This window comes from Chiroxiphia lanceolata, chromosome 1 (genome assembly GCF_009829145.1).
Source record: "Chiroxiphia lanceolata isolate bChiLan1 chromosome 1, bChiLan1.pri, whole genome shotgun sequence".
NCBI lineage: Eukaryota > Metazoa > Chordata > Aves > Passeriformes > Pipridae > Chiroxiphia > Chiroxiphia lanceolata.
In genome coordinates, this window is record NC_045637.1 from 7,893,701 (window position 1) to 7,915,866 (window position 22,166).

At 40.1% G+C, this 22,166-nt stretch overlaps 1 protein-coding gene across 1 annotated transcript in view; it reads left to right on the forward strand.

The window, feature by feature from the left end:
* The window catches only part of ZFAT (zinc finger and AT-hook domain containing), a 128,327-nt gene that overhangs the window by 22,500 nt on the left and 83,661 nt on the right, over positions 1 to 22,166 (forward strand). The window lies entirely within an intron of this gene.

A 22,166-nucleotide genomic window follows, 5' to 3' on the forward strand; every position in this document is an offset into this window, starting at 1 on the left:
CTCACCATGAAACTGCAAAGATTTGCTTTCCGTGGAAATAACAACTTGAAAGTATTTGAAAGTATTTCTTCAGAATTAGGTCTTCACTGATTCAGTTGCTGTTACAACAATCATGTCATCAGGAACAGCTTTCTGCAGAAAAGCTTCAGCACTTGCCACTTTTCTGCAGTGGGATCTGCACATGCTGTTGTCTGGGATTTCTTTCCTCCTTTGTTTCTCTCTAGTCTTCTATTTTTAAAGGGAAGACTTATGTGAGTAACTGCAGCTAAAACAGAAAATATTCTTGCAATAATTTAGCTCTCCATTCTTTCCCCTCCCAAAATGTTATTTTCTTCTTCCCTAACACTTAAATGAAAGTACTATCACTTAAATTGAACAAACCTAGGTATTATTTGTTCAGCTTCACTGTAGTGGTTCTGTAAAAGATGATTATGTCCAAAGATACAAATACTTTTAAAAAGTGAAATATTTTCTCTCAGAATTAAAAAATCCTAGAATTTCTTAGTCCTGGGAAAGCTGTACTAATAAACCATAACCATTTTGTTTCTCTGTCTGGGTGTTCTCTTTAGTACCACAGGAACACATGTGGTGAGGGAAGGTCATGAACTTATTTATTGATCTAATTCATTGCTAGCACCTCTACAAAGATTTGTTTTTAAAGCAACTTGTGCACTTAATAATCACATTTTCACTTGAAATCACATTTTGAATCTACAGAGCTTGATTTCTTAAAAAAAAAAAAAAAAAGGTGCTGATAGTTGTTTTCCAGACTTTCTTTGCTATAAATATTTAACATTTCCTCCTTCTCTGTAGCATTTGGACTTAGAAGAAAGGAAGTGTTTTCTGTTAACAGCCTTCTCTGATCAAAGTAAATGTGTTAGCTTTAAGTTAATCTAGTGGACATTTTGGTTAGTGCTGTCTTAGCCATTCCATGTGCCAGATAAGTGCTGGTTTTTTTTTTTTTTTCAGTAAGCTTAGTTCATCTGCAGTTTGTTGGTTCAGTCTTTTGGAATTGTACTTGTGCATAAATTTATATTGTACTGGTGTCTAATGCATGTACTCAAACACAAGCTATCACATGTCAGCGCATGAAAATAATTTGAAGTGGCTTGTAACAGCAGGAAATAAATAAATTTTAAAATTTATTGCATTTTTGTTTGTTTGAGGTTTTTTTGCCAAGTGGTTGAAATGCAAGGACCTGCTTTTTTTATTCACAAAATACAGAGTACTGAACCATTTTAACATGTCTCAAACGTGGCTGTGGTTTGCAGATGAAGAAAGTGGGTGTCTTAGTGTTGTCCAAATGCATATTTATGCCATGATTCCAGGTGAGCTTGAGGTACTGGGATTGCTGGGAAAGGAGGATGGGAATTTGGCATGGCAGCTGTACAGTTCTGTTGATGGGGATGAGGAGTTGAAGCAACTGTGGCAGAATGAGGCAGCAGAGGGCCACAAACACAGCAGTGAATTTTGGGTACAGAAGAGGCAGATTTGACACCTCAGCCTGGTGATCTACAAGGAAGTGACCTCGTCTTGGTTCATGTGAAGCCTTTGACTTTTGCCTGTGTTAAAATGTCGTGGATCAGTTCCTGATGTTTTGCAGTGCACCATTTGTGAAGCAGAAGAAGACACCTGAATGAAAACCAGGCTGGGAGTCCAGAGCCCAGCAGTGCCACTGTGGACACACAGCTACTAATTTTGGGTGGCTGCCGTGTGCTGTATGTGCAGGTGCAAGATCCTGCTACCTTTGGAGGAGGGAAGGTCATCTCTTGCTGGGCAAGTGGAGTATCTTAAGTCTGGTGTTTGGAATCTGGATCAGTTGCCTGTAGTGTTCCTCTGAGTGCTTTTTATAACCACTTAAGAGCAACACATCAAAGTCCTTGGTGACTTTAGACTGGCCTGGTGAAGCCCTGTCTTCCCTTGCTCTGAACTCACAGCTGTGCTCAGCAGAAATGCTTGAGCTCATGTTTTCCTTCATACAAAGAACAACTGTTAAAACATTTGGAGGGCTTCCCCCCCTCCTCTGTGCATGAAATAATCTGCATCTGTGATTCCTTTTCCACAGTAAAGCTGCAAAACACCTGTTCAGAGAAGAGCTGGGAAAAGGCTGAGGTTTGGCCTCTTGACTGATCAGATTCATTGAAGTTTTCTTTTCCTGGACTGCTGGGGTCTTGTTTGTTTGAGATTGTTCACATTAAGTTAAACACACCTGTAAAATATAAGATAAGATGTTGAAGCTGAAATTACAATGTTCTGCTCTCTTGCTGTTATAATCACTTGTAAATCTGTGTGGAGGAAATTAAGAATGAAAACAATTGAAATACGAGAAGTGCCTTGAAAAATTTCTGGAGGAGGAATGAGAATTAGTTTAGGAACATACAAATATGAAGATGTACAAATGTATCAACTGAAGCTGTAAAATTTAGCACACTAAAGAAACTTGAAATATTCTGTATCACAAAAATTTATTTTTGCACAAAATTAGAGATGGGCATCTTTGAGGACTCCCAGTTCATACTACACTCTTAATGTCCCATATATATTTTGCTGAGTTTCAGTTTTGAAAATGGTCTGAGATTTCTACAAGGGGTCTGCTCTGAACATCAAGGGCTTTGGCAGGTAAGTGCAGTAGAATTCTGATATACACAGGCTGTAAGAAGCTTCTTTTTTTCCCCTCTTGTATCTCTGCAACATCAGGGATGGTACATGTGTACTATTGTGTTCTGATATTTAGTACATTAAATGTTAAAATATGTGTTTTGACTTAATAATGTTAGTAAAGACAGAAAATAAGAGTTGCATGTGCATTTTAAGTTGCGCAAATACATTGAAGTATGTCTGTGCAGATTCATTTTTTGGTATCTTGAAAGTCAGTGCTGTATTTGTGTTGTTAAGCTAATTTTTAGTTCCTGTAAACATCCTACACTCAGCTATAACAAGTGGTGGGGCTGGGGGATGGATGTTTACTTCAACTGACTTGGAAAGGCAGCTTTCCTCAATGACCAAGTGACACATTGGCAAGCAGGGAATACTGTTTTTCGGCAGTATTCGAATAAATTTACTGTATTATAAACACTAATTTCTGTGGAAGCAGTATGTATTTCTGGAAACTTCTTAATTCAAATTATGATGTAAAGTATGCTGTATAAAGGCATACACATTTATTGTGAAGCAGCCTTTAACTGATGGGATCTGTATCTTTCTAATTGCAAATAAACTGTGACAATATATCTTTGCTTGAAAAGTGACTTCTGATACCATGATGACAGAGATATAATCTAAAATGTTATATTGAATGTTCAAGTCGCAATTGCAGCAGTGATTTATTGCTTGTTATCTACTTGCTCATTGTCAAAGGAGGAATAGATTTACTGGGTACAGCAAAAGTAATCCCCAAACCAAGAGATCATTAAAGTAGTAAAATTACTAAATTTAACCATTTCTGTTGCCCTTTATATCTTTAAACAAGAGAAGTATCTTTGGCAGAGAAAATCTGGATGGGAAAAGAAGGAGAACAAACATCTCTTGTTTTCCTAGTAACTCTTCTTAGACGAATTCTTGTCTCTTGGAATCACATTCCTCCTGATGATGGATATGTTGTTAAATGAAATATGACTCCAGCATTTGGAGAAAATTAAGTACCAAAAGGTAAAAAAAGAACTCAAATATTTTTATTCAAATGAAAGAATGAAGGACATGCAATTCATCATCACTGGGAAACATAACCTGGCTTCTTGAGAATTGCTTTTACAGTTTGGTATCCCTGTGAATATTTTAAAAGCTCAGACTCTGAGATGTTACATATTTTTGCTTATAAGGCCAAATACATTATAAAAATTATCAGAAAGATTTTTCCTCATTTGAAGTCACACACATGAGCCTCTTTTTGCTGTAATTAAGAGTTTTGCCGTGCTTTTATTTCTGCTTACAAACTGAGGAGATCTTTTTAAATGTAGAAGTCCTTGTGGGCAGGTTCTGCAATACGTATGGCACTGCAGGCAATTGCATGTAAGAAAGCACATCAAATTCTCTATCTGAAGATTATCCCGGTGTGTGAACACTGCAGCACAACCATGTATTTACTCTGTGTGCATGTCTGCACATACAAACACGTTCTCTTAGATTTTTATTCAGTGCATCTGTTTAACTGATACAAACACACTTCTCCAGTGAGGTGAACTAGGGAAGTATGAGGGATGCGAGTTCTCCTTGTCAGGACAGATGATGTAATTAAAGCACCTCCAGAAAAGAATCTGTGTGTCTGTCTATTCTATTCCACTCCCCAGAGTCAGGTGCCTCATGGCATCTCTGGCTATTTTTTAGAGAACTTCAAGTTCTCAAGTCTCATGGCAAGAAGGGATCCTCAAATCAACGTTTACTGCCAACCAGAAAAGTGTAAGATTTATCTCTTCAGCCTGTGCCTCTCTGTGGAGCTAATTTTGTTGGTAGCATAGACAGTGAGTAAAGAACCTGAGCAGATCGGATGTGGAGGTATTTTTGGTGTTTCAGCAGGTGGGTTTTTTTTTTTTTGTTTTAATGCATTTCAGATCTAGAATTCATATTGCTGAAATTTAAGTATGACCAAACTAGTTCTTAACCCCCAGGTTTGGGGGTTAAGTTTTGTTTAGCCACTCCTTGGCTAAATGGGCAGTAAAGTTAGGTTATAATGATAATCTGTCAAACAATTTCAAATAGTTTGGCTCTTACTAAGGGAGAAAATACTCACTGAAGAGTGTCAGAACCAGTATCATGAAATGAAGTTTCTAAAGCTAACCAAACTTGAGGGGGGTTTTTGGTTTTTTTGGGGTTTTTTTTTTAAGTGAGGATTTGACAGGAGAAGGACTGTTGTGCCTGTGTGCTCCCTTCCACGTGCTTGGCTGCACATGTGAGTGTGGTGGAAGTGTAAGCTGCTAACTTAATTTCCTTCCTGTGAAAACCTTCATTTGAGAATTAGACTGATTTTGGTACTGTTCCTCCTCACTGGGGTAATGTTTATCATCCTGGTTTGTGCTAAAGTAAAACTAAACTTCTATTCTAGAATGTGTTCAAGGCTTCCAAGCATAAAATAACCCTGCAGAATTTGAAACTGTTTTAAATAGCATAGTTCACTCTTTTCTTCCATTCTGTTGGTGCTTTTTAAACGGATAAACAGTGATAATCCCACGGCGCCAGTGACGGCATAAAACAAAATGGGATAAATAGCTGGGACAAGGATAGATTGTGCATGATTTATAAGATTGTCTGGAAGTTTTTTTATAGGTACAAAAGCAATGGTAATTCACATAACAGTCAAAAATTCAATTTCTCTTGAAAAACGCAGAGGAACAGTTAATATGTTGTTTTTTCCATGGCAATTTTGGAAATACTCATCTGTTTAATTCTTTCTGAGTTTGTCTTCTGCTAAAGATCCAAGTATTTCAATGAAAGTACATCTATACCCCCTTTACCTGCCTGTTGTGTTCACTAAGATTGTCCTTCCAGAGCTCAGCTCACTCCCTCTAAACCAGCTACAGCAGTTCTGACCAACTTAATTCACATTTTATAGGGGTTCTATGTCCATGGTAAGGGCAGAGTTAAAACTAAGTTCAACATGGTTCTATGTTAGCTGAGTAAGAGTAGTGTGAGAAATAGAAACCAAATCGGGCAATTTCCAATCAGAATTTATTATATGATAAAAGCAAATTCAGCGCTGGGTGATCAGGGAAGGGGTTCAACAACTCCCAACGCCTGTCACGCCCAAAGAAGACAGTTGTTCTACATTTATTTCCAGCTACTACATGAATATTCATTATACATAAGTATAAACATTACACATTGTTAGGTACATGAGTATAAACATTATTTCTTAAATCAGACATTCAGCAGATGTTTGCTTGTTATCTATAAATTTTAAGAAAAGTGCTATTATCTAGCTAACTAAACAAAATTCTCTCACTATAAATCCTACACAAGGTAAAAGGGAGGTAACTTGTTTTATCTCTTTATAGGGGCCCAATTAAGTTTTACGATTTGTTTTTCTTTTCTCTCTCCAGGTCATATTGACCTTACACTGTTTTCTCTTAATTAGCCTGAATCATTTTCTCAGTTTATCACAGTAGTGAGGGTCATACCTCTGACGCTGAAGTCTGTTCAGACAGTTCAGGAACACTCTGCATTCGTGTTTTCTCTGTTAGGGAACAGCAGATCCCTCATGTGTCCATCTTTGCAGGTGAGGACAGCCTGGCCCATGGAACAGTGCATGGCCCTGTAAGCAGAACGAAGGAAATGCAGTTTATGTCAGTCAGTCATTTGTTGTCTGATAACATCGCTGTCTCAGCAGGGAAATCATTTCCTGTAAACAATATGGCTTTATCTGAAAAATCTGCCATTTTAATAAAGTGAAAAATTATTTTTCCAAACTTCACACAAGCCTTATCTTTGTCTGACAGGAAGAAGGGGAGCAGCAGGAATGAAAGATGCTTTGTGAGCTGAGCTGTTTGCTTTAGGCTATGGAAAACATGCTGGAAACATATACATTAAGTGCATAGCCTAGTGCATTTTTTTAATAAACATGTTTCCCCAAATATTAATAAATTAGTTGAATTGACTAACTACCATCTAGTGGAAAATATGATCTATTGGCAATCTTTTTTTTTCTTTGGAGAGGTTCACACCAGCAAATCTCTCTTCCAGTTAGTGTTGACAGTAAACAGGAACATTATAGCTGCTTGTGATTTCTTGAAATATGATCTTCATGGAAGTGTTGTCCATCCTATTAACTGTCTGACATAGTTACTGTAAACTGCCTCCTGCCTGGAATGGAGACACAATGTACACCCAGGATTTCCACTGTCACAGCCACTCTGCTCCTGCAGGCACAGTCACTTCTTGGATTCATCCCATGCCAAGGGATTTACTGGTCTGGCTCTGTCAGCTGGAGACACAAACTTCATACAGTCACCTTCAGAAAAGTGTTAATGAAATCTGGCTTCTGATATTAATCAAAGAAACTCCCGATCCCTTCCTGCATAGAATCTTAGAAAAAAAGCTGTGCTTATGGAATAGAGGCAGGAAAGCAAGAAGCAAAATGGATCTTATCAGAAGTTGGAATCTTTGGGGGAAAGAAGATAATTTAATAGAGTTTTCAGGTCAGAGGCACTACTGTGGATATATTGGTTCTCTCTGTTCTGCAGGAGTTCTGACAGTAATGTTGCATCTCCTGCTAGTAAATATATTTACATCTGTGTTTAGCTCTGGCTTCCTCTCATTAGAAAACTTAGTGCAAACTAAGTTCTGAAGTTGTGAGGAAACTCTTCATGTATATTCTTTATGCTATGAGTATATGCTTCTTGGTCAACTAAATTGATTGGTGTTCTGTAGGTTTTTGAAGCATAAATTTCCTGGATTTATATAATTTTTGCTCCTTTCTGAACCTTTTTGAGTTTTTGCTACTGCACTTAGAAGTTCCTATTTTTAATCAGCGAATTCAGGAAATGGAAACTTTGGCCATTTCACATGTTCAGTAGCAGACAATAATTATTTAAATAATCTTGGATGGTCTTTCACGGTAAGAGTAAAGTTTTGGATATAGCTTTTCTTTTTTAATAGTTGAAAGATCAATTTTATGTTGAACAATCAGAAATAATTTTCATACAGACCTTTATCTTAAAATAGTTTTTTTCTATTTATTTTGACTGCTTAAAGTACAGATTTAAGGTATTGTGCCATAAAGACTGTATATATAGCAGAGGTAAGAAAAATCAAGATCTAGTAAAGTTTTTCCCAGGGCTGTGCTGATAAGAATGTTTGCTTATTAATGCTTCAGCTGATGAGGCAGTATTTAGTATTGAGGGATGCACAATGAAGGCTGCAATTCTTTATTAAAAGAGTCCTTTTGATGTAGATGCATTTTAATTAAACCTCTTCTTTGTTTGTGATAAATGGCTTTTTTCATTGTACAAGCAGGCAAGTACATTCCATGCATCTGGGAACTGTTGCATAAAGATAGGAGGAGTTTAATGCTTTTTGGTTTAGGGATAGAGAGGTCTCTTCCCATAAATAATATGTAGGCTAAGACTTGAATCTGTCCAGTGTACAGGCTACATCTGTGCTGGTAAATACACTTGCTCCAAGGAGTGATTCCTTCCCCTGGCTCTTCCCACCGCCACCCAAAAGGTTGTACCCGCAGTGCCCAGAGCTGTCCCCCCTTGAGGCACTAGATCTGCACCACATAACATTTCCTTTGGGCCTGCTCCATCCCCTCTCATAAAAGAAATTCACTGTTGTGTTCCCTCCTCTCCTGTTTGGAAGTGTCTGATTCCAAGGAGCTGTGCTGTAGCTCATGGGAGCTGTTCTCAGGGCGCGGAGCTGAGGTGGGCGTTTCATACCTGGGGCTGATGGAGGGGGTAAAGGCAGCATTGCTTGAGTTGTGTTAGGGGACTCTTGAGCAGGAGGAACCCACTTGGTGAGTTAGTAGAAGGTGTTCCTGGAGCAAAATGGTCTTAAAACTCAGGGATGACTGTTTTGTAAGGAATCAATTCTGCATGCTCCAAAAGGAAGCTCAGGGATGGATCCAATCAAAGAAGTTATTTAATGGCATGAACTTATTCATGCAATTCCTGCTTTGCTCTAGTCTGTTTTTGCCCTTCTTCCACTAACTGTGCCGTTCAGCCACCCTGTCTGGCCACCAGTATATCCCAGTCAGGTATATCCATGGATGTGGTCATCATCATACCTTGATGGGAAGGACTGGTGTTGACACATAGCTGTTGCTGCTGCTCTCTGACACACTGTGGTGAGGACAGCACTTTCTACAGGCTCCACAGCCATGTTACAGTTCTCCTGGGCTACTGGTGGCTCTGCTTTCCTCCAGGAGTAGAGGAAGGGGAGAATCTCTAGGGTATTAGGTGTATTTTGTGAGAGGTGAGTGAGACAATTCATCGAGGGACCTGTGTGGGCTTGCAGATGGCGGAAAGAAAAGTTGATTTTCCACATTTCCAAACTGATTGCTGGGGGAAGGCAGAAAGGAAGGAAATGTGTGTCAGAGGGGATAAGAAGTGGTTGGGAGAGGCAGACAAGTTCAGACAGGAAGGGCTACAGACCTGCACTGCCAGGGTAGTAGGTTTTAGGTAGGCAGCGTTTTTGTGGGGAAGGGGAGAGGGAGATGCAGTGATAATTCAAAGCCATTGATGGCAGACTTGGGTTTTCCCTGATTGAAACAAGATCACTATCTGGGCTTCCCCAACAATAGGGATGCAAAGCTTCCCTTGCCTCTCAGGAGTCAGGGAAGGATGGGCATGTGGAGGGTTGTGCTGGGATGGGCTCAGACCTTCACTGACAGTTCCAGTACTGGAGCTCCTGCAGACATGGCCTGCAGGCCTGGGAACCACAAGGCACATGAAGGTTCTCCTGGACCTTGGATGGATGTCCTCCAATATGTCCAGATAGGATATTGGGAAATCCTAGAGTACTGAACTTCTCTGAATTTTTGTTTGAGCTGCAGCATTTCTGCTAGAAAAATGGGTGAGGTCGTAGCGAGTCGATAACTATGATGATCCCAGCAGAGGCAGAAAACTGGAATGCTTTATTGGACTCACAAGTTCATATTTAAAGGGTTTAGGATCTACATATTCAACAGGGGGTTGTAACTATTAGAGTTATTACAAACGAGGCTTCAGGGGATGACATAAGGGAAACACTAACAAATTTGGCGTCTTGTGCATACATCATAGGAAAAAAACCCATTTTATCTTGGGGGAATTACATGGGGGAAAGAGGTATTCAGGTTTGCAGAATGCACAGGATCCAGGGAACACAAAGGGAGAGATAAAACACAATCAGTCTTCCGCACTGGGTTGATGAGATCAAGGCATGGTTTCTCCGGGCTTGGGCAGGACATTCCAAACCTGTGACATCAATGGATCCTTGTCTGGACTCTAGATGGAGGCTTTTCCCCAGTCTCTGTTAGCTCAAGGTTTTGTTTAAACCTAGCAGTTTTCTTTTTCTCATACCCAAATTTTGGAATCCAACATGAGGTCACACTAAACTAACAACTTGCAAAGGCTTAATCTCAGTGATAGCTCACATCTATTAATTAGATTTGATGGCTGTTTGTATGGCAGAGTAGAGCTGCTGATGTGGGAGAATATAATCTATCTGTTGTGACTGAAGGCCAGATTCTGACTCCATCACTTTCCATATAACATCTGGATGACTTCACTGATTTCTAACATGTTTTCTTCTGGTTTTCATTAATATGAATGCGTTTATAATCAGGCTTCAGTTATAGTTCAGAATATATCAGGAGATACTACATATGAGCAAATGTAAACAGTCATAAAGCATGTGGAGTGTCCCCAATACGTACCTGGGTTTAATCATAAACAAGCTTTGCAAAATTGACAGCTGAGCTATAACAGGGACGAGTAATGTATTAGCAGTTTTCCTGTATGAACATGAAAACCGAACTCGTATACTTTTCTTGGATGTTTAAGTAGTGGTGTCTGTGTTACAAAAATAACCAAACCCAAGCTCTTACCGTGACGTACTAACGAAAGGAGACTGAGCAGATGGTTTTTAGGGACTGCACTTCACATATTATGCAACTGTGCTGTTCTTTCAGAGAAAGAGAAGTGAGGCAGAAAGAAGTCTGTCTAGCTCAACCTTTAATGCTTAATTTTTCACTCATTGTTAAAAGAACACAGCAAATGACCTGAAGAACTCTCCAAAACTAGAGAAAATGTTCAGGTGTGCAAGCTACAAAACTTACTTTCTTTTACTCTCCAATTTGAGCAGTTATCTCATTAGAGCACTGGAGTTACAAATTAAACACACTCAACATGTTTTTATCGGGGAGGAAGGGGAAAGGAATAATAAATCATTCTTGGATGAGAAAACCCTTGAGCATGGCCAAGAGAACAATCCCAGACAGAGCACAGAATTGCTTGGGTTTGAGATATTACACAATGAAACCTGAAGATACAAGCTTAAACTGGAGGAGTAATAAAAAAGCAAATTCAAACAGCTTATACTATTTAAGGAGTTTAACTGGGGCCTCTGTCAGCCCTAGTAGGTGGAGTGTAGAGAAGTGAAGTCACCTCTTACGCAGACCGTGCGTAGACTCCAATTCAGTGTTGCTGTCATCACTTTTCAGTAGCTGGAGTATTCAAAAGATGACCAATATTTGTGATTTTAGGAAAATTGTAAAACAGTAAATTTTCCTTAAAACAATTTGTTGCGTAATCTCTATACTACCTTCAGAATTCCTCTGTAAGAGAGATGGGGTGTTTTGGTTAAAATATCCACAAACATTGTGCAGTGGATGTGTTTTCCTCCTTGTAAGGAGCAAAGAACCAATAGGTGGTGATTGGTCTTTTTGCCAGTCAAGCCATATCATTCTGAAAAAGGATTTATTTACAGCTTTTCCTTTTTAATGGATTTTCTTTCTTCATCTCTATTTAGTATGTTGAAGAGGGAAGTATTGGGCTATGATAACTGTGGAAGTTGCAGTGTAGTATGCAAAGACCAATTAGCAAATCAATTATATTGACATTACATGGGTTAGATCATTTACCCTTTTTTCTTTTTACCTGGTTTCATAAGTAAGCATGTCCTCTGTTAGAGTGTTTTTATATGGCTGTAGTGGTCCCATCAGTCTCCTTCTGCAGTCAGTGGGGAAGTCTGGATACTTCTGAAGCCGTCTGGAAGCTGTAGGCAGACAGGCTCTGAAGAATTCAGCTGCAGATTGTTTTCCATATATTCCCATATGTATTGTTACGGAGTCAGGAGAGGAAAGGATGCCCGTGCCTCAGTCACTACTGCATCTGACTTCAGATGCTCATGAAAGTGGGTTGGGAGTTGCTGCTGAGCTGAGGACACTAAAAGGTGCCATCACCAGTCCCCAAGAATGGGAAAGTCTTTACTTAATTACCTTCTTATGTAAAAAATAGAATTAAAAGAGTTGACAAAGTGAATGCTACACTTGCAGACAGCCTGAGTTCCGTGGTGATTTTGTTCTTTAAAAAATCATTTTTTAAAATCATCAGTTTTTCATTTAAAATCATTCAGTTGCATATATTTGCATATATCTGATGTTTCTTGTAATTTTAAAACAGTTTTAATAATGAAGCAACAATTATTGAATAAACTTACGCTTGCCTTATCCACTGAGCTTGATGGAGAGATGAAGGCATGATGTGTTCTAGTTAAGCTTATTGGGGGGAAAAAAAAGAACCATCAGTAAATAAAGTATGACAGGCATTTTGTAGCACAAATAGAGTGTATGTGGGGAAAAAAAAAGTGGGTAGTTACGTTTTCACGTAGAACAGAACAACAACAACAACAAATATATATATCTAAAATAGAATGATAGAATCACAGAATGGTTTGGATTGGAAGGGACCTTAAAGATTATCTAGTCCAAGTCACCTGCCATGGGCACCAGTTGCTATATATATATATGTATATATATATATATATATATATACACACATATATATATATACATATATATATATATATACATATATATGTATTATTTAATTCAAGGAACTACAATTATTTAGATAGGTAGTGGTGGTGGTTCTCACTTTCCTGGGAGGGAATTTAAGGTATGAAGTATTTAACAACATGCTAACCTTGCAGAAAATTGATGAAGATTAAGAATAGTGCAGCAATCTGATGAAGTCAAACATATGATGCAATGTCTAATCAAATTAAAATCAAGCAAATCATGTAGGGACTGTCAGATTTGTATAATTTGGGCATATCATGGTTGTCAAATTCCTACTGCAGGGTTAATAAATCAAACCCAGCATGATTGGTGCTGTTTTTTCTCTGTGCTCCACTATCCTATAAATAGCTCACTGTTCCATGAGAGCTGTGGCAACTTTCCCAGCAGGAATACGATAACAAAGATGTCTATCTTCTACACCTCTCTTTGTGCCTTTTTCAGTACCACTTCGTAGTGTGGAGAATATGCCATTTGTACTATGAATTTACCTTTCCTATTTGGTGAATATATATTTCCTCTTTCCCTGAATCACAGTAAAGGTGAAGACAATGAAATCAGGATGCTGTTTGGATACTGCGCTGCACTTTTTATACATCGTCATAAATATAAATAATCTTCTATTTTGACAGTGCTACATTTTGAAAAGCTTCAGGCAAAGTTTGCTTTCTCACATGCATTTCTGTCTAGTCCAGCTGCTCATTTTGTGTTCATTTTGTATTAGACTGAAGAAACAGCACATAATAACATTTCTTAACTTTCATTTCTTTAGTATAATTTCTTGTCTTGTAGGAACCTGTGTAAGAAAACAACTCCCAATGCAAAAGTACCTAAAAGAACGAGGAAAACCACCATTTAAATCTGCTCAGTGTTCCAGCTGTGCTGCTGTCTCCAGCTAGTCTGACATCACCTACCAAAGGAAAAACATGCTGTACAGTTGTAATAGGATTAAACAGTATAAACCTGCAAGCAGAAATGTGATTAATACAGGGTATTTCTGAGTCCTGCAGTGATTATATTGCCACACTGAGAAAACCAGAATCTGTTTATTAGAAACATTTCCAGTATGTATATATTTTTCTGAAGTTATTTATAGTCGTTGCCTTTCTCTCAGGCCTGCAGGAGATAATTTTTAAATTAACTCTGCAGTGTAATCAGTATCAGTAGACTATACAATCCTGAGATGTCAAGAATTATGATAAGCCTCATACTAAGCTCTGGAGAGATTTGTAACTGTGTAGTTTGCACTGCCCCATTTTTATTAGTATTTTCATTATAAAGTTGTTACTGGAAGCATAAAGTTAATGTTCTGTAACAAGAAAACAGCAATTATGCAGACCTAAACACAGAACTCCACATTAAACATGGCAGATAAAAATAACAAGCAGATACAGTTACTGAAGACAGACACTGTGGAAAAAAAACCAGTGTAGCATTTACAGTAAAGCAATGACAACATTTCTTTCTTAAGCATAAAGCTAGTTGTAAAACAACTTCCTATAGTTGCTGAGCATTCATCTCCTTTGCATTTTCAAGTAGAACTTACAGAAGTGCAGACCATCAGCTCGAGTTGTTTTTCCCTTTGAAATCAATGAGAAAATAAAACTATGATAAAAAAATATGTACTAACTAACTTAAAAAAATTCCCTTAAATCTGTGTAGCTTTTGAGAATACTCTCCTCTCTGTCCTCCCCCAGAATCTATCTTAAATGGACACTGTTGATTACCTCCACAGATGTAAATATGGCTCGAGTTTTCCTTTAGTGGAAAAACAGTTTACAAAACCCAGGAAGAACTACTTAATTACTTAACAAAGTTTAGTCTTTGCTCTCACTAAACAATGGTGCTTTTATTTTAAAAATAATGAAGCACATCCATGGGGCCGGATGGGATCCACCCAAGGGTAGTGAGGGAAGGGAGGAACAGCTTGCTGAGCCACTCTCCATCACTTATCAGCAATCCTGGCCAGCTGGGGAGGTCCCAACTGATTGGAGGTCAGCAAATGCAACATCCATCTGCAGGAAGGGCTGGAAGGAGGATCCCAGGGAACTACAGGCCTGCCAGCCTAGCCATGGTTCCAGGGAAAGTCATGGAGCAAATAATCTTCAGTGTCCCCACTGAACAGAACAACCAGGTGATCAAGCCCAGCCAGCACGGCTTTAGGAAAGGCAGGTCCTGCTTTACAACCCTGATCTCTTTCTGTGACCAGGTGACACCTTAGTGATGAGGGATAGGCTGTGGATATTGTCTACCTGGACTTCAGCAAAGCCTTTGACACCTTTTCCCACAGCATTCTCCTGGAAAAGCTACAGCCCATGGCTTGGACAGGTGCACTCTTGTCTAGGTTAAGAACTGGCTGGATGGCCAAGACCTGAGGGTGGTGGTGAATGGTTGCGAATGGTGCCACATCCAGGTGGCAGAGAGTCACAAGTGGGGTTTCCCAGGTCTCAGTGTTGGGTCCAGTCCTGTTTAATATCTTTACTGATGATCTGGATGAGGGATCGAGTCCACCCTCAGTAAGTTTGCAGATGACACCAAATGGGGAGGGAGTGTGGGTCTGCTGGAGGGTAGGAAGGCTCTGCAGAGGGATCTGGACAGGATGGATCAATGGATGGAGAGCAATTGTATGATGTTCAACAAGACTAAGTGCCAGGTCCTCCATTCGAGTCACAAGAACCCTGTGCAGCACTCCAGGCTGGGGGCAGAGTGGCTGGAGAGTGGCCTGGCAGCAAAGGACCTGGGAGTGCTGGTCAACAGTGACTGAACATGAGCCAGTGTGTGCCCAGGTGGGCAAGAAGGCCAATGGCACCTGGGCTGTACCAGCAATAGTGTGGCCAGCAGGACCAGGGCAGTGACTCTCTCCCTGAACTCAAGGGAGGCACTGGTGAGGCCACACCTCAAATCCTGTGTTCAGTTCTGGGCCTCTCACTACAAGAAAGACATGGAGGTGCTGGAGCATGTCCAGGGAAGGGCAACAGAGCTGGGCAAGGGTCTGGAGCACAAGTGTGATGAGGAGTGGCTGAGGGAGCTGAGGCTGTTTAGCCTGGAGAAAAGGAGGCTGAGAAGGGACCTTCTTACTCTCCACAACTGCCTGAAAGGAGGTTGTAGTCAGATGGGGGTTGGTCTCTTCTCTCAGGCAACAAGTGACAGGACAAGAGGAAATGGCCTCAGGTTGTGCGAGGGAAGGTTTCGATTAGATATTGCTGGACACCCACAGAAAGGATTGTCAAGCACTGGAACAGGCTGCCCAGGGAAGTGGTGCAATCACCACCCTGGAGGTATTGAAAAGATGTGTGGATGTGGCACCTGGGGACATGGCTCAGTGGTGACTTGGCAGTGCTTAGTTAATGGCTGGACTTGATGATCTTAAGGGTCTTTTCCAACATAAACAATTCTAGGATTCTATGAGATGTTACAGATAACAAATATTGATACAACTCCATTCCCACTCTCTGGTCAGTTGTTTCAATGCAGTTGTCAGTTGTTTCAGTGCAGCTGGTTGAGAGAACTAATCCAGGTGACAAATAATTATTTTTAAACAATTTTTGTGTCTAGATTGTTTTGTTAATTGAATATAGAGCACATGGCTTCACAGAGTTTAACAGATGCAGTTAGAGAGCAGTTACTGGCCAGGAGAACTGAACAGCTCAGGGAAAAAGAGTGGGCAGAGCACTAAACGGTTTTGTCACCAGGGGACTGTCACCCTGCACTGCTTAAGTTAAGCCTAGAATGAAGTGTCCATACCTTGCATGGCCAAACTAAAGCTCTGGCTAAAATTCTGTAATGCCTATAATGATATTATGTCCTCAGAATGACCCCACGGGATGTCTAGAACTATTGCAGTGACACGTGGGGAATTTGAAATACTAACATTTATGGTATGGTATTACTTAGAATTTTCTTTTTTTTTTTTTTAAATGTTTGTATTTTTGGTTACAAGCATTCAGTTTTGAGGACAAGGGAACTTTTGCTCTAGTGACTAAAACAAAATTAAAAAAAAATCTGGAAGTTTTTATTTTTAAATGTCAGTGGTAATAAAGACATCTCAGAGTGGCAACATGCATAAGGGTTTCATGAGGTAAATACTCTAATTAGGATTAAAAAAACAATTTGGTTTGGAACAATAATTCTATTAAAGATCAGTTATGCTAAAATTTTTTAAAGACATGAAATGATAACTTCTTTATCAATGTTTTATTCCTTAGGCAGCACCCAATAAAGTACTTCTTATCCCTAAAGAAAAGAATCATAGTTCCTGATGTGCTAATCAAAAGGGGGAAAGCTGTATAAAAATAGTGCTGTTTGTAAGACTTTCTGAATTATATGAGTTAGATCCCACCTGCCCCATCTGCAATGCCCTTGGTCATGAAATCCTCACATGAGTTTGTGAAGTGATTTTACTTGTCTTAGGAATGTACCTTCCATGGGTGTCTATAACTCCTTTTTGGTCAAATAGCTCTTCTAAAAAGTATGAAACCAGAGAACACCAATGAATTCAGAGAGAATTTTGTATTTCCCAAAAAATTGTTCACAAGCAATTGCAGGGAACTTACATGCAGAAAGGTGTATGTGTAGTGTGTAATTAATAAAGAACTCAGACAGGTCTTTTGGTTTCTTCAATTCTACAACAAGCATACATAAAGGTAAAATTCTTTTTTTTTTACAATATTTCTTACAATATTTAGTTTGTAATATCTATGAGTTCTGCTCTTCTGCTAGAATGCTTTATGCACTCCATGAAATGCTAAAGGATTTTTGTCTTAAAATATCGGTATTATAATAAAAATCAGTCAGGTTGGAAATTCAAGCACTAGAAGCTCATTAAGGGTCTAAATCAAGACTGTTGGCATATGTCTGCTTTTATCCTCTTGCTGATATTTTTTGTTGCAGATCCTTAGGTCATGATCACATAATTTATTGTTTTCTGTCAGAGGACAACTGCTTTATTTAGGCAATTATTGTGTCTCCCCTCTACAGAGCTTTGCATCCTCCCTGTGGCTCAGTTCATTTTATTCTGGGTGCTTATGGGGTATTTATATTGATTTGCTGCTTCAACAGAAATGGCTTTATTTTCTCAAAATGCTTGTGGGGGAAAAAAAGGGAAAGTGAAACACTGAAGTTTAGGGTAAAAAGTTTCCCTAACTGGATCTATTCAAGGTAAGACATCTAGGATAAGGGGTTTTAAAAGCAATTATCACATTTAAGCACAGATGCTAAAATTTTCAACTATAGAAATGCATGATGTTTTTCAAAGCACATTGCAAATGCCATGGTGAGCAAGCAGAAAAGGAGGAAGACATGAATAGAGAATGTTGTTTCTATATCATAAATGAACTCTGTGAGAAAAACCTGTTCCTTACTTCCCTTCATAAAACCTCATGTTTACTTCTCAATATTTTCCAGCTTCTGTAACAAATGAGGCAGAGTCTTGTTTTACAGACTGTGCTGTGTAGCCCTCATTCATATCTAGGTCAGGTACGTCAGCAATGCTGAATGAGTCAGAGATCCTCCTCAAATGCAGTATATGACTGTGTGATGTTAAAGATTCCCAGAAATAGCTTATGCAAAACCAAATGGAAATGGAAGCTGTACAAGGCAGTACTAATTCTAACTTTTGATTGATTTTACTACCTTAATTCTGTGGGACTTCTCTTCTGAACAGCCAAGCAAAGTGCACTCTGGTTTTACACTTGGGAATCCACTTTTTCAGTGAAGTGATTTTCCAATTTGTGAATAAAGCCAAACCACGTAACTGGGAAAAATTGTAGTCGGCATCTGCTGTGCCCTCAATAAGGGCATCCACACTCCCTTCCTGGATTCCAGCTCCACAAGCAGACTGAAGCCCTGTGCAACATGAACTTGCTCTATATGTGAACTTTGCATTCTCTGGCACTTTGTAGACTTTTTTACTACCATTATTATTATACAAGAGTTGGTTCTGGAGAAGTCAACTGATACTGGCCAGACACGGAGTCTACAACAAGGAGCTACTCAGTGGGCTGGAGAGAGGGAACTGGTGGCTGTGTTTGATGAGCACTTGTGTGTGCAGGAGCTTATCGGCAAGTGGCTGGACAGACGTTGGGGTGAGAATGTGCAGAAAACACCTGGAAAGAGCACTTAAGAAAAACAGGAAAGATATTCCTGAGAGTGAAAACTGGGGCTGGGTAATGAAAGGCAGCAAAAGAAGTCAAACAAGGAGGTATGGAGGAGGGACAGGGAAAGCATGGGTAGAGTGGGCCTTGAATTTAGTCAATAAGGAAACTGTGACAGAAGGAGATGAACAAACAGACCAGGATCAACTCCCCTTGAGGTGGGAGTTGTTCACAGAATCATAGAATATCCTGGGTTGGAAGGAACCCACAGGGATTACTGAATTCCAGCTCCTGGTCCTGCACAGGATAGCCCCAAGACTCACTGCTGTCTGCTCCAAGAGGGCCCTAACAATCCATGCTGGTTATCCCATGGCCTGGATCCATGTTGTGTGTGGTGCAGCTGAACTCTGCTGGTGACGAGTAATGTGGGTTCTGATGACACGTGGGGGAATTTCTGGAAGAACTTGAGGGTATTTTTGTTTAATCTGTGAAACTGGTGATTCAGAGCTGCAAAAATGTTGCTTTATGTGGTTCTGTGACCTGGCCAGGCACCCCAGCAATAACAGCTTTTTTCCTTCTCTTCTGACCTCCAACAGACAGACCTCCCAAGACATTTTGACACCAAAGCTCAGACACTGCAACTCTGATTTGTTCCCTTTGGTAAAGAATAAGCCTTTTTTAATGTGACCTTTTAAACAGGCTTGGGATTGTGCAAAGCAGAACTGTGTGCAATATCTGTATGTAAAAAGTAACAAACCATGTGCCATATTGATGCTCAACCAGTGGTTCTATGTGAAAGATTTGGGACAAGTGCTTTTCTTGGCATGAAAATCCAGCCTACTTCCTGTAGTGAGGCTCAGTGACTCAAGGACCAGAGAATGTTCTTTCAATGCCAAGGTAAGGATGAATATTACTCATGTCCAAAAAAGAGCACAGTTCCTTCCTTTCATGGGCAGTGTGTGCCTGAGTATAAGTGTGCCTTCATCTTTATTGCTCCTAATAGAAAACATTCTCCAGAAGATACGTGCACTAGTGACTGTGGATGTGAAGAGGGGCAGAAAAAGGCATTAGGAGTCCAGGAGGTGAAGAGGGCAAGTCAAGGCAGCAGGCTACAGGCAGATTCCTAAATGTTGCTTCTCATGAGGTCAGAACACCCACTGAGGAATCTGCTGTAATGTTGCTCTGTCATTCGGGTCAGAGGAAGCAAAGAAATTTCATAGAGGAGCGACCACAGCCTCTGGAAAGGTCAGGTCTTTCTGTTCTGCCTTCTGTTAGGGTCTCTGACATAAATTCTAAGGAACATGTCTCTGTAAGACTTGTCTCATCTAAGTCATCTTCAGCAAGAGGTGCAGTGATGGGGTGCATACTGGTAGAGTGCAGCTGCCCAGTCAGTCTCTGCTGGGGGCTAAGGCTCAGCCTGGCCCTGGCCAAGCTCTCCTGGCACCTGTAGCAAGTGATGTACAAAACTCAGTGTAAGGCTGGTTGGAGCTGTAAAGGAGCAAGACACCAGCTAGGACAGGTGACTCTGTGTTATACACAAATGATTTCACTTCCTTGCACTTGCTTTTTCATGCCCATGAGCACCCAGGGTGTTTGTTCAGGTAGTCCTGCCACAATTGCCTGTGGTGACACAGAGGACAAGGGACCCAGGCCTCTGGGTCCCTATGATCATGGCTCCTGGTTGTTCCTTGATTGGCAAGGTTGTGTTTGGATGTGTCTTTTGTGCTCTTGGAACGTGCTCTTGCACGTTCATCTCGCCCCACCTCACGAGTCATCAGCAACACTGCTGATTTACTGTCTTATGTCTTCTCTTGGTGCTCTTCCCTCTACATTCCTGGTCTGGGTGTCTGGAGGATGTGCCATGGTACTGATGACCTTCTTCAGGTCCTCCTGCTCCCAACACTCATGCTTCCATTCATAATAATGTTTCTGTTGGAAATCTCTGCACTCCCACCCCTGCTACATCCTTGACTGCAGCTTCCCATAGATCCTGTTGAGTTAAATAACAGGCACCCGCCTTCCCTTCAGCTCCAGGGCTGCATTTTGTTCTCTGTCTTCTTTTATACCTGATCTAAGGGCATTTGCTTCAATGAGCCCATACATAAGCTGGATTTTTCTGTCCAGGCCAAAAGACGCTTCCAAAGACAAAGAATACGGTAAAACTGTGAGGCTGTCTGTTAGGCTAAACACTGGGATTAGTTCAGCATCCAGCAGAGAAAGCTAGGGAAAAGAAAAAAAAAATGAGAAAGAGGAAAGTTGCAGACACTAGCCCCCACTGTTTTTTGAGATGGGGTGGTGATTGAGAGGCTGCTTCCACCACATGAGGAAGACAACAAGCTTGCACTGTAACGTTGCAGTGAAACACAGCGGGAAGGATCAGAAAACGCCCAAGTGATGGCAGAGATCAGTCCCAGGGCTGTGGTGAATCTGTTTTGGGGCTATGTTAGTGATACAAATCATCCTACAGGTGTTTTCTGGATTAAAATCTGTTTTGTTGGACTAAGGCATATATAACTTTTGTGGCCTTTTGCCCATGTCTGTATTTTTCTTGTCACAATGAGATATAAGTTGTGACATTTTAAAAATATTTTTATAAGCTGTTTCTCAGTTAATACATCTGCACTGTTTCTCTTACAACAGGAAATTATTTACGTTTATTACTGTAATTAATACCGAGATGAATTGTTGTTTTCACAGTTTTTACTCTTTTTATTTAATTGAGTACATCTGTAGTATGACAGAAAAAAATATAATACTGTGAATGCTCTAGGAAGGATAATGAGGTTCCTAGACAGTCATTTGTACTGAAATTAACTACAGTAACAGGCATGGAATTTAATGCTAAGTTTATTAATATTGAATACATGCAATAGCTCTGATGATTTAAGAGTAAAAGTGGTAAAACTGATAATCAGTAGTTGTTAAACAGAAAAACGAAACAGAAAAACATAAGGCAGAAGTGGGTGTTTATGTATATTCCAGTGGCACAAGTGCTGTGCCACTGAAGTGACTTTCAAGTTCCTATTAAGAAAAAGCTGAAGAAACAATTTAATACACAAATTGCTAACATAGGAGCCAGATCAGAGTTATGTGATTCAGCAGACTGTTGGTACGTTGGCCTACTGCTCTCCAACGCAAACGTGAAACTTGTGAAAAAATAAACTTATATATAATAATAAACAGTCATGAGTTTAGGCATAAGACTCAGTATTCCCCTGAGCTACAAGTCATCAGTGTTTGTTTACGGACTTATTAATATGGTGGAAATTGTACTTTGGTCCAAGCTTGTCCCACTATTTCTGCAGCCCAGAAAGCCAACCACATCCTGGGCTGCATCAAAAGCAGTATAGGTAGCAGGTCGAGGAAGAGGATTCTGCCCCTCTGCTCTGCTTTGGTGAGATCCCACCTGCAGTTCTGCATCCAGCTCTGGGGTCCCCAGCACAGGAAGGACATGGACCTGTTGGATCAAGTCCAGAGGAGGCCAGCAAGTTGATTAGAGGGATGGAGCACCTCCCCTACAAAAAATGGCTGAGAAAACTGGGATTGTTCATCCTGGAGAAAGCTTCGGGGTGACCCTAATTGTGGCC